The sequence below is a fragment of the Pinus tabuliformis genome, chromosome 3_1 (genome assembly GCF_031772625.1).
Source record: "Pinus tabuliformis cultivar Carrire ecotype Pingquan chromosome 3_1, CPIR1, whole genome shotgun sequence".
Taxonomy (NCBI): Eukaryota; Viridiplantae; Streptophyta; class Pinopsida; order Pinales; family Pinaceae; genus Pinus; species Pinus tabuliformis.
The window spans coordinates 145,408,879-145,421,707 of record NC_142301.1 but is presented as its reverse complement, the minus strand read 5'-3'; the positions used below and the strand labels follow the sequence as shown (position 1 = coordinate 145,421,707).

At 38.9% G+C, this 12,829-nt stretch overlaps 1 long non-coding RNA gene across 1 annotated transcript; it reads right to left on the bottom strand.

The window, feature by feature from the left end:
• Positions 1 to 11,272: 11,272 nt before the first annotated feature.
• LOC149186222 (uncharacterized) lies at positions 11,273 to 12,064 on the bottom strand. The gene is made up of 2 exons (XR_016256114.1): positions 11,735 to 12,064; positions 11,273 to 11,595 (listed from the first exon to the last, which is right to left on the bottom strand). It is a non-coding gene; the product is annotated as an uncharacterized LOC149186222 (long non-coding RNA).
• Between the last annotated feature and the right edge of the window lie 765 nt (positions 12,065 to 12,829).

Sequence of the window (12,829 nt, the reverse complement as noted above, 5' to 3'; positions counted from 1 at the left end):
GTAGCAAACACAACACTATCAAACTCACTAATAAGTAGGTCCTCCAACCCCTCGTCAAAGAGAGATATCGACACAGTGAAAATCAAACCTTTAGAGAAAAACCACACAATTCGATACCAATTGATACACAAAAGGAAGGGTAGCAAAGATACTGTGAGTAAGACAGGTGAGAGAAAGAGGACATACAAAAACTGCGCCCATCGTCAGCTTTCAATGGTTCATCACCTCTACAACTCCAATGAGATTCATTGCTTCCCCACCTACCTTAATCCCATGCAGCTAGGTAAAGTCTTGCAGCCACAACATGGCTTGTTCGGATTTCTACAAAATACTAATGTTATTTGATCTACACCTGAACCAAGCTCTCCACAATTAGAAAAAGCTTCAGATTTTCCCTCATGTAGGTGGGGCTTCTACTCCTCCCCGTCACCCAGCCTCAATCGCTCTCCTCCCGTGTAGGTTCTCATACTAACCATCTCTTCCCTGTTTCACATATTTAAAGTTACTTGTGTTACTCACACTTGTGCATGCATAGACCAAGTCACTCCCCCCTACCCACTCCTCCCCTATAGTTTCTCATACTAACCATCTCTTCCCTGTTTCACATATTTAAAGTTATTTGTGTTCCTCACACACTTGTGCATGCATATAGTAAGTCACTACCCCCTACCCACTCCTCGGTGAGCTTAAGTCGATTGTAAATTCCCCGAATATACGGGAATCCGATGGACATGGGCGCGGTCAAAAAATTGACCGTGCCCAGGTCCGTTGGATTCCCGAATATTCGGGGAATCTGCAATTGACTTAAGGATGCCCCACTCCCCTCGTCCACTCCCTGCCCATCATAAATTTCTATCTTTTTAAGAGGTTAACAAGCTCACCTACCAAGCCCCTATGTCACTCTCTATTCGCACCCATCATGAAATATTAAATATTAAAACAATAATAACATTCATTTAATATGGGCTAATGTGTGAAATGAAATTGTTTCCGTATACGCCCAGTTTCCGTATATGCACACATCTTCCGTATATGCCCAGTTTCTGTATATGTGCACATCTTTCGTATATGCCCAGTTTCCGTATATGCGCACATCTTCCGTATATGCCCAGTTTCCGTATATGCACACATCTTCCGTATATGCCCAGTTTCCGTATATGCCCGGTTTCCGTATATGCGCACATTTTCCGTATATGCCCAGTTTTCGTATATGCGCACATCTTCCGTATATGCCCAGTTTCCGTATATGCGCACATCTGCCGTATATGCCCAGTTTCCGTACCAGTTATCCTCACAACAATCTACATCTAGTACCAGTTATCCTCACAAGATCGTGGATAATAAGAAATCAAAGGAGGAATTCACTAGTGTGAAGCCAAAGATGACTCATTTCCACATCTTGGGTTGTCTACTTTATATCCATGTACCGGTAGATAAAAGGAACCAGATGGGTCCCTCCAAAGTGAACGGTTTATTTGGCGATTATAGTGAGATTTCAAAGGCTTACAAGGTCTATGTTCTAAAGTAGAGGAAGACAGTAGAGATATGGGATATAAATTTTGAGCAGGACTTTATAATCAGGAAGTCCCATAAACCTATTCTAGTGATAAAGGATAAGCCGCAAGAAGATTTGAAGATTGATTTGAGGGTTATTGGTGATTTCCAGGGCAATATAGAAGCCTTTAGGTTAAGACCGGGAGACAAGGGCCCCCTTTACTTTTGACAGGAGACCTTAATGGTTTAGTCAAACATCAAGTGATGTTTAGGAACATGTTGAGACTCCTAGGAGATCTTTCAAAGAGAGCAAACCTCCGAAGAAGTTTCCAAACTATATGGCATTGAACAACATTCTAGATTTCTAGCCACTAGGTGAGCTTCTATTAGAGTTTTTGTGTCCTTGGTTTCATTTATAAGATGGAGGATACATCAAATGGTTATGAAGGAAAATTTACTTAATGGGATTATTTAGGAAGAAATGTACATAGAGAACCTCTGGGCTTTGAGGAAAATGGGAAAGAGGCCCATGTGTACAAGCATAAAAAACCTTGGTGTGGACAAAAGAAGGCATTGAGAGCATGGTTTTCCAAGACTTATGGGCTTTTGCAAAGTATGAGCTTCCCCAAAAACGAAGCCAATTCTTAATTATATTATATATTTTTCAAAACAATCTTCTTATTTTGGTGCTATATGTAGATGCCTTGTTTTTTAGAGTGCAAATAAGCTCATTATAGAGTGCAAAGAAGACATGTCAGTTGAGTTTGAGATGAAGAACATCTAGAGGATGCATTACTTCTTGCGTTGGAGGTTTGGAAAAGACCAAGGGAGGTCTTCCTTGGGCGAGGTAAATATATAATTTAGATCCTGAAAAGGTTTTGGATGGAGGAATGCAAACCTATGGCCACACCCATGATCAGTAATCTAAGGAAGGTGACAACTTCAGATTTAGCATTAGTCGATGCCACAATGTATAGGCTGCTGAGAGGTTCCTTGATGTGTTTGGTCAACACTGTGAAAATTCCTAAATCTAACACATCAGAAACCCCTATTGCAATTGTTGGTTTACAATCTCCTACTTGTTCTTTACATTAACAAGTTATTTGATTGCATAAACATTGAAGTAAACACTATTGCAGCCTTCACAAATATACAGATCATGCACTGAAATAAACCGAGACAATAACACAAGGGACGCCATTATTTTTGGACAATTGTCCCCAGAAAAACCCAATTCGGGAAAATCGGTGCATCATATGGAGGGTTTGTATTATTAAGCAGATTTCGTGAATACAACTAGGGTGCCAAAAATGGCTCATCCAACAGAGAATATCCTTGGCAGTAGTACCTCTATCTGGAGACAGATATTCCAGCAAATCAGCAACTAGATGATCAAAAACCACGTCGACTCCAGCTGTTCCCTTTGCTGGACAGCAACAGCCACTCCAACCACTGCTCTAGAGCTACGTCACTCCTCCAGGAGCTGTGTCACCCTATCCTGGATCAAAATCTATTGATCTGCTCCCAGTCTGCCCCACAAAATCTCCCTACCGCTGCCTCTAAGGCCCAACGTCAGCCTCTATGGCTTCTGCGTCACCTACATCAGCGTTTCGCATCCTCTGCGTCATCTTTACGACCTTTGAATCAGCCCTTCTATGGCTTGTGTTGTCTCTCCCATCACTACACTGCCTCTTTGCTATGTATTTTTCAGCCTCGAATGAAAATCCCTTGCTGAACTGACCCTCACTGCAACTCTGATCACTAACTCGATTTCCTTAGCAAGCCTCGCCCCAGAAAATCAAATTCTTTGATCACTTGGTGTGTCTCCAACTGACCCTCAAACCTCCTCTTATGCATTTCCTGTTGACGAATCAACGGTCGAAATTAAGTCCCTAATCAACCGCTAAGATTAGAACCGGCTTGATCAGTGTACAAATAACGATCCAACCACTGTTCCTTAAATACCCATGGATTTTTGTTTTCCTATGCCGCAAACTCGTGAATCTTCTTATCCAACCACTCTTCAATTTCCTTCTTTGTTGGGTTCCACTGGCATGACATCAAACATCCCTTATGCAGATCCCGGTCCCGGCAACGGAACCATTTGTTGTCTTAGTGGGGCCTGACCCAAGTTCGGAAGTGATTTAGCCAATCAAATCCTGGTACTACTGGCCCTTTCAGCAACAGTCTGCATAGTGCGAACTAATGTCTCACCCAAAGTAGTAGGGGAGGGTGCTAGAACCAGGTTTCCGCACCCTGGGGATGTCTGATATGAGGTGATAGGTACGTGGTCCAACCTTCACACTTGCTGTGCTACACGCACCTACGGGCACCCTGCACCTTGTGCTACTTTTTTCGTGCACTTCTAGCCACAGCACAACCTATGTTATTTACCCAAGTCTTCCTTGATTAGGCTCTGTTAACCTGTTTACTTAGATTATTTTCATATATAAGCATTCATATGAGTATTCATCAAGTGCGCGCAGTAAATAACCAGAATAAAAGTAATGTATAACATCAACATAAAGGTTCCAAAACAGATGCACAGAATAACCTTCTCTTTCATCTTTCAATCCCAAGTACAGACTCGACTCCGCCCTGTGCACTCAGCTACAGGGGCTCGCGCACTCAGCTGCAGGCTCCACTAGGCCTCTGCGCACTCAGCTGCAGATCCTCTTCCTACCACTATGACCCAATACACTTCAGATTCCACTCTATGCTCTAACCATGCCTTCGCTATTCTATCTATTCTCTACTAAGCTTAGCTCTACACTTAGAGCCTTGCTCTATTTATACAATCCTAGGGTCCGTGGACCATGGGTAGGCTGACACATATTTACAATAAATTACAATTTTTAGGGTGGACAACCCTATGACTTGATTATACAATTCGCGCTCCGCATTTGCACTTCGTGGAGTTCTACACCACAATTGACCAAAACTTGGGCTTTGAGCCCCAAAACCTGCTGCGGGGGATCCCATGTCCGACACATAGAATGACCAACAATAGGTTGCAACAATAATGGAGTGATCCAACATGCTTACAAGGAGAGGTAAATTGATCAAGGGCTTCTATTGCTCACAAAATCATTATGTAAAGCACTATCGATAGTCAGGAAAGATGGCATGATTTATGGAATCAATGGAGGAATGAGAAACACCAAGCAAGGAAGCCAAGGTCTTGAATGAGATGGCTTAATGTTGGTGATTAGGAGAGAGGGTGCTCAACTCTACTGAAATAGAACTATTGTAAAAATAACATATCCAAAGAAAAGAAACAAATATGTTGTGTGTTTCCTTTGAAATCAAAACCTCTTGGCTAAAAACTACTCATGGGAAGACAATTTAGCGTGATTGGTTGAAAAAAATGAGATATGACCCATATTAAGTGAGAAGGAACCTGCAACTTCAAGGGAGATAGTTATGGTCCAACGATTCTCATAGGAAGTTTCCAAAGCATTGAAAACATTGGAGGGTGTTTTGCATAAGGATGAGGCTGAATAACCTTGGAAAAACGAGGATGTGCTCAAGCCGGTTCTAATCTTAGCGGTTGATTAGGGACTTAATTTCGACCGTTGATTCATCAACAGGAAATGCATAAGAGGAGGTTTGAGGGTCAGTTGGAGACACACCAAGTGATCAAAGAATTTGATTTTCTGGGGCGAGGCTTGCTAAGGAAATCGAGTTAGTGATCAGAGTTGCAGTGAGGGGCAGTTCAGCAAGGGATTTTCATTCGAGGCTGAAAAATACATAGCAAAGAGGCAGTGTAGTGATGGGAGAGACAACACAAGCCATAGAAGGGCTGATTCAAAGGTCGTAAAGATGACGCAGAGGATGCGAAACGCTGATGTAGGTGACGCAGAAGCCATAGAGGCTGACGTTGGGCCTTAGAGGCAGCGGTAGGGAGATTTTGTGGGGCAGACTGGGAGCAGATCAATAGATTTTGATCCAGGAGAGGGTGACACAGCTCCTGGAGGAGTGACGTAGCTCCAGAGCAGTGCTTGGAGTGGCTGTTGCTGTCCAGCAAAGGGAACAGCTGGAGTCGACGTGGTTTTTGATCATCTAGTTGCTGATTTGCTGGAATATCTATCTCCAGATAGAGGTACTACTGCCAAGGATATTCTCTGTTGGGTGAGCCATTTTTGGCACCCTAGTTGTATTCACGAAATCTGCTTAATAATACAAACCCTCCATATGATGCACCGGTTTTCCCGAATTGGGTTTTTCTGGGGACAATTGTCCAAAAATAATGGCATCCCTTGTGTTATTGTCTCGGTTTATTTCAGTGCATGATCTGTATATTTGTGAAGGCTGCAATAGTGTTTACTTCAATGTTTATGCAATCAAATAACTTGTTAATGTAAAGAACAAGTAGGAGATTGTAAACCAACAATTGCAATAGGGGTTTCTGATGTGTTAGATTTAGGAATTTTCACAGTGTTGACCAAACACATCAAGGAACCTCTCAGCAGCCTATACATTGTGGCATCGACTAATGCTAAATCTGAAGTTGTCACCTTCCTTAGATTAGTGATCATGGGTGTGGCCATAGGTTTGCATTCCTCCATCCAAAACCTTTTCAGGATCTAAATTATATATTTACCTCGCCCAAGGAAGACCTCCCTTGGTCTTTTCCAAACCTCCAACGCAAGAAGTAATGCATCCTCTAGATGTTCTCCATCTCAAACTCAACTGACATGTCTTCTTTGCACTCTATAATGAGCTTATTTGCACTCTAAAAAACAAGGCATCTACATATAGCACCAAAATAAGAAGATTGTTTTGAAAAATATATAATATAATTAAGAATTGGCTTCGTTTTTGGGGAAGCTCATACTTTGCAAAAGCCCATAAGTCTTGGAAAACCATGCTCTCAATGCCTTCTTTTGTCCACACCAAGGTTTTTTATGCTTGTACACATGGGCCTCTTTCCCATTTTCCTCAAAGCCCAGAGGTTCTCTATGTACATTTCTTCCTAAATAATCCCATTAAGTAAATTTTCCTTCATAACCATTTGATGTATCCTCCATCTTATAAATGAAACCAAGGACACAAAAACTCTAATAGAAGCTCACCTAGTGGCTAGAAATCTAGAATGTTGTTCAATGCCATATAGTTTGGAAACTTCTTCGGAGGTTTGCTCTCTTTGAAAGATCTCCTAGGAGTCTCAACATGTTCCTAAACATCACTTGATGTTTGACTAAACCATTAAGGTCTCCTGTCAAAAGTAAAGGGGGCCCTTGTCTCCCGATCTTAACCTAAAGGCTTCTATATTGCCCTGGAAATCACCAATAACCCTCAAATCAATCTTCAAATCTTCTTGCGGCTTATCCTTTATCACTAGAATAGGTTTATGGGACTTCCTGATTATAAAGTCCTGCTCAAAATTTATATCCCATATCTCTATTTAGAACATAGACCTTGTAAGCCTTTGAAATCTCACTATAATCGCCAAATAAACCGTTCACTTTGGAGGGACCCATATGGTTCCTTTTATCTACCGGTACATGGATATAAAGTAGACAACCCAAGATGTGGAAATGAGTCATCTTTGGCTTCACACTAGTGAATTCCTCCTTTGATTTCTTATCATCCACGATCTTGTGAGGATAACTGGTACGGAAACTGGGCATATACGGAAGATGTGCGCATATACGGAAACTGGGCATATACGGAAGATGTGCGCATATACGGAAACTGGGCATATACGGAAAATGTGCGCATACACGGAAACTGGGCATATACAGAAACTGGGCATATACGGAAGATGTGTGCATATATGGAAACTGGGCATATACGGAAGATGTGCGCATATACGAAAACTGGGCATATACGGAAGATGTGCACATATACAGAAACTAGGCATATACGGAAGATGTGTGCATATATGGAAACTGGGCGTATACGGAAACAATTTCATTTCACACATTAGCCCATATTAAATGAATGTTATTATTGTTTTAATATTTAATATTTCATGATGGGTGCGAATAGAGAGTGACATAGGGGCTTGGTAGGTGAGCTTGTTAACCTCTTAAAAAGATAGAAATTTATGATGGGCAGGGAGTGGACGAGGGGAGTGGGGCATCCTTAAGTCAATTGCAGATTCCCCGAATATTCGGGAATCCAACGGACCTGGGCACGGTCAATTTTTTGACCGCGCCCATGTCCGTCGGATTCCCGTATATTCGGGGAATTTACAATCGACTTAAGCTCACCGAGGAGTGGGTAGGGGGTAGTGACTTACTATATGCATGCACAAGTGTGTGAGGAACACAAATAACTTTAAATATGTGAAACAGGGAAGAGATGGTTAGTATGAGAAACTATAGGGGAGGAGTGGGTAGGGGGGAGTGACTTGGTCTATGCATGCACAAGTGTGAGTAACACAAGTAACTTTAAATATGTGAAACAGGGAAGAGATGGTTAGTATGAGAACCTACACGGGAGGAGAGCGATTGAGGCTGGGTGACGGGGAGGAGTAGAAGCCCCACCTACATGAGGGAAAATCTGAAGCTTTTTCTAATTGTGGAGAGCTTGGTTCAGGTGTAGATCAAATAACATTAGTATTTTGTAGAAATCCGAACAAGCCATGTTGTGGCTGCAAGACTTTACCTAGCTGCATGGGATTAAGGTAGGTGGGGAAGCAATGAATCTCATTGGAGTTGTAGAGGTGATGAACCATTGAAAGCTGACGATGGGCGCAGTTTTTGTATGTCCTCTTTCTCTCACCTGTCTTACTCACAGTATCTTTGCTACCCTTCCTTTTGTGTATCAATTGGTATCGAATTGTGTGGTTTTTCTCTAAAGGTTTGATTTTCACTGTGTCGATATCTCTCTTTGACGAGGGGTTGGAGGACCTACTTATTAGTGAGTTTGATAGTGTTGTGTTTGCTACTATGTGGTGTGTTCCTATTGGCTTGGGTAATTTTTATAGCAAAGGTGGTTCAAGCATTGGCGGGGTAATTTCTTGGGTTGGGTGTGATTTTGGCTCCATGTTCGTGGAGGTACATGTTCTAATTCAAATCTGTATGAGTTTTGCTTTGTGTCTTATTGTTTGTGTTTCATTCCTCCCTCACGTTTGTTTCTTAATTCCAAAGACAGTGGGTTGGGGTTTGGTAGAGGGTATGGTATACCTTTGTATAATTTTCCTTCCTTTATCTGTTTGATCTTTTCTGAGAATTTCGAGAGATCGTCACTCCTACACGATATGCCGCCTATACAACATATGCAGAGCAGGAGGGGAGTTTACTGGTAGGGGCCTCAAAACTGAAACTAGGAACAATTACATGTACAAGAAACTTTTAGGGCTCCTTATGCATGATCTTTCCCTGAGACCGGTTAAAAAATCAAGAAACTAGAATCCATGGTTGATGTAGAGCAACAAGCCTTCCTTTTCTAATTTTGAGTTTTTGGAAAAGGTCTCTGGTTATTTTCCTTATATTAGTCATAGGAGGGGACGAAGGAAACAATATCTTAATTCTATAGTATTACACTTACATATGAAGACATTGCTCGACATTGTACTAAAAAATAAATAGATGGAAAGATGCAATGTATTTCTCTCTTTGGAAGACACTGAGAGAGCTCTGAGAAATCAAAGTTTCTTCTTTGGATAAACTTGATGTAAAGCTGACACATCTCGAAGGCTAATTTCATTGTTAATCTGATCCTGCTACTCCCCCAAGTTCTACAACAAAGGACCCAACAAGTCTGTCTTCCTCGAATGTTTGGTGGTTGTTTTGTATTAATGTTATGTTTTGGAATGTCAAGGTATATTAAGAATGTTTGTTAATTGAGATTAAGTGTAATGAATAAGGGGTTAAAATTTTTCGTCTCTATTGAAACAAGTGAAACGACCTATAAAGTACTATGAATAAGCACTCCATGGCTTTATATTGTAATTTATTTTTGAATTCATTAGGAGACAATAAAAATATTAATTTACAAAAAAATATCAATTATTTAATATTGACACATGATGTGTTTAATCATAATCCTAATCAAAATAAATAAGAGATTACCTCTTAAAAAAACAATAGTATTTATTACTCTCTTTTTTTTTTTTTCTTCCAGTAAGAATATTTATTACTTATATAAATAAAAAAATTCACACATATGTATATAATGTATTAGAAGAACTGGTAAATAGGTAGCCTTAGTCTCATAGTGGGTGGGTTGATTCCTACAGCTTTTATATTTATATTTTCGGGCATATTGTAATTATCTTCCTCTTCTATATAGATTGCATTACTCAAGGAAATTTAAATCTTAGATCTTTTAATTTGCAAAATACTTCATATCATCACAATTGCCAATTAAAATATCCTCTATAATACACATATATATTATTTAACAAAAAAATATTTATAATTACAATTGGTTAATGATGTTTTAATAGATTAACTCTAAAAACTAATTTCCTTCATCTTAAGTTTCTTCTTTATTAAAATTATATTTTATTAATAAAATGCTCTCATGAAATCAAAACAGTTTCCCTTAATTTTAGATTTCTTAATTTTAAAAATAGATTTTATTAAAAATGATCTTTTTAAGGATATACGTAATGCTGACAGAGGGAAAATTAACTGTGGCAGGTACTTGGTCCAGATTCCCAAACTCTATTAGACGGAAGTGAATATCTGATTCTGTGGTTGTCATCCTTTCTGATTATTTAATTGTTATTTTTTAATATTTTATTTTTATTTTGAAAATAATAATGTGACTAGATTGAGTATTAAAAGAATTATATATATATTTTTATATGCATATATAAATGGCTGAGGAATTAGGGGATGATCAAAATGGTAGAAATGGGATAAACAAAATTCAAGAAACCTTGGAGTAGTATTGTTCTAATCATGTTTTTGATGGTGGAAATGGATTTAGCGTCATCAAAAAACTTCTAGACACTTAAAATCTTAAAGTTTGATAATTGCTTTACAAAATTGGCTGCAAAATTTTATCAAAATATTACCAAAATTTTCATGATTTTCAAGGCAAAAAACAATCTAATTAGACTAGGCTATATAAACTACTTCTCTCAATATAATAATAGAGTATAGATAAACTACCTCTCTCAATATAATAAAATAGTAGAGTAATAAAATAATTTTAGAATATCAATATTGTATAATTTCAACCCGTCAATTATAATTTTTATAATTCTTTTTATGGAATTTCAAATAAAATTTACCTCAAATCCAGAATCTAGTTAATGGAAAAAAAAGTTCTGCCGTACTGCCTCTTATCCATGATTGTTTTTAGTGTTCAATGAGGTTTTGTCCACGAAGGTTCTTTCCAATTGTCATATTATTATAGTTCATGATTGTTCAATGTTCAATGAGGGATTTGATCTCCTTCCGATGCCCATATTCCTTTCTTATATATTTGAAATGTCTGCATTTGCTTTACATAAAGAGGATCTTGTCCTTTGAAAATTAGTTCTACAAGCATGCGCATGCTCTATATAATGTTGTTTAGGCATCAAAGCGATCAATTCCGTATGATTGCATATAGTATATGGGATTTAGGTTCAACTTATCTTATCAGAATCTAGATTTTATAATTACTCTTCGGAACTTCAACGAGCTTTACCATTAAAGGGGAATATTTATATTATTTTTTATAATAGATAAAATTGAAGAAACTGGAATTTATAACGCAGGTTTATTCCTAGGATATCTTGAACTCGCAAAATATTTTATTTTACTTTACGAGGCCGTTAAAGATGGGAGTGCAGGAATATGTGATATGAAGTCAAACTCATAACGGAATCTGCAGAAATATAAATTAATTGAAATTAACAGGTTGATGTGGTAGTTATCAGGCACATCTAAATCATAATAATAAACAAGGGAGCATAAACCAACCTTGCAAATTGCAGGAAAGAAGCGTTCTGTGTCTCTCGTTTAGTCAACATTAACGGAACGCTGACAATGCGATCAGAGTCTTATACATTAAAATGCGTATTGTCAGATGGCAGTGTTCCCTGAAAAACTACCCCACATAGGATGTATTCAAGAAATTCAGACTGAGAAAGCCAAGGGCTTCACCCTCACCAATGTTGCGTTTTCACAGACGGCGTTATCAATCACAACCCTGAAATCAAATCAAAACAGAAAGATTGCTCAATAGTGAGCTAACGAAAATTCCCTAAAAAACCGAAAGTCCCCGCAGCAACTTATTAGAAAACCATTTTCTGTAAGGAAGAAGGAAGGTCACAGAAGAAACTACTAACTGCAAAGTCTTCTATGTCCCTGAAGATTTCTCTCCGCTGTGCTATTATTTTCCTCTGCAGATACACCAAAGACAATATAAGCAAGCTCCTCAGATGTTGTGAATCGGCGAGATCATTCTGTATTCAGAAGATGCATTTATATAAGAGCGCACAAATAATCCCTGCTTTATGTGGTCAATGGATGATCCAATCTGGGAAACCAGAGAGAGTGGCACCTCCAACTCTCGGCCTCTCGTATGGCGGAACCAGTACCGGAAGAGCGTTGGAAGACCATGATGCGAGGAGAGACCCCTGTAGATATTCGAAATCTCTGTGGTGTGTTCGTTTCACTTCGTTTCACTTTGTTTCAGAAATTTCATGGGCAGTTTGGGCGCGGAAATAACATTTGAATTTTGAAATTTTGGGCACCAAGATTGGGCGATTGCATTGAATGACTATAGAGGTTGCATTGAATGAGTATGGTGTACTATCATATCCACCGTGTGACAGGTTGGAAGGGAGCGGCCGGGAAAGGTATGGAGCATAGTTGCCGGAAAATCATGGGATTGCATGTAGCTGTCGCGTCAGTATCCCATACATACATGGATTTGGCTGTAAGGACGGTGCATTTATATCGCTATAGAGGTGGAAATAGCAATTGCCTAGACATCCCACAAGCTGTTAACGCGCAATCAGTTTCGCTTCCGATATGGAATCATAACTGTGGATCTTTTTTCTATCCTCTGGTTGTCAAATCTATTGGTGTTGCATTTGTAACTTAACACATGGGATAATGAGAACCTAATGTAAGATTTCACCCATCGATTAATGATACTTCTTAGCTGTAGGATGCAATATTTAATATTAAATCATGTACATTATAACCTTTGAAAGAATGATAGTATCCTGGGATAAACTTTCACACGTAACATTAGATATTTTCAAATAAAGAGGAAAAAGGCTCTTGGAGCTTAGAAATTCTACCCATGGTCATTTGCAAAGAATATTCCCCTCGATTTGATAATTGAATATGGGATTAGAAAAAATATAAAATTTTAGAATTTTAAGATTTATTAGATTTGCATTTTTGATATGGTATTAATATAGATTTATTTG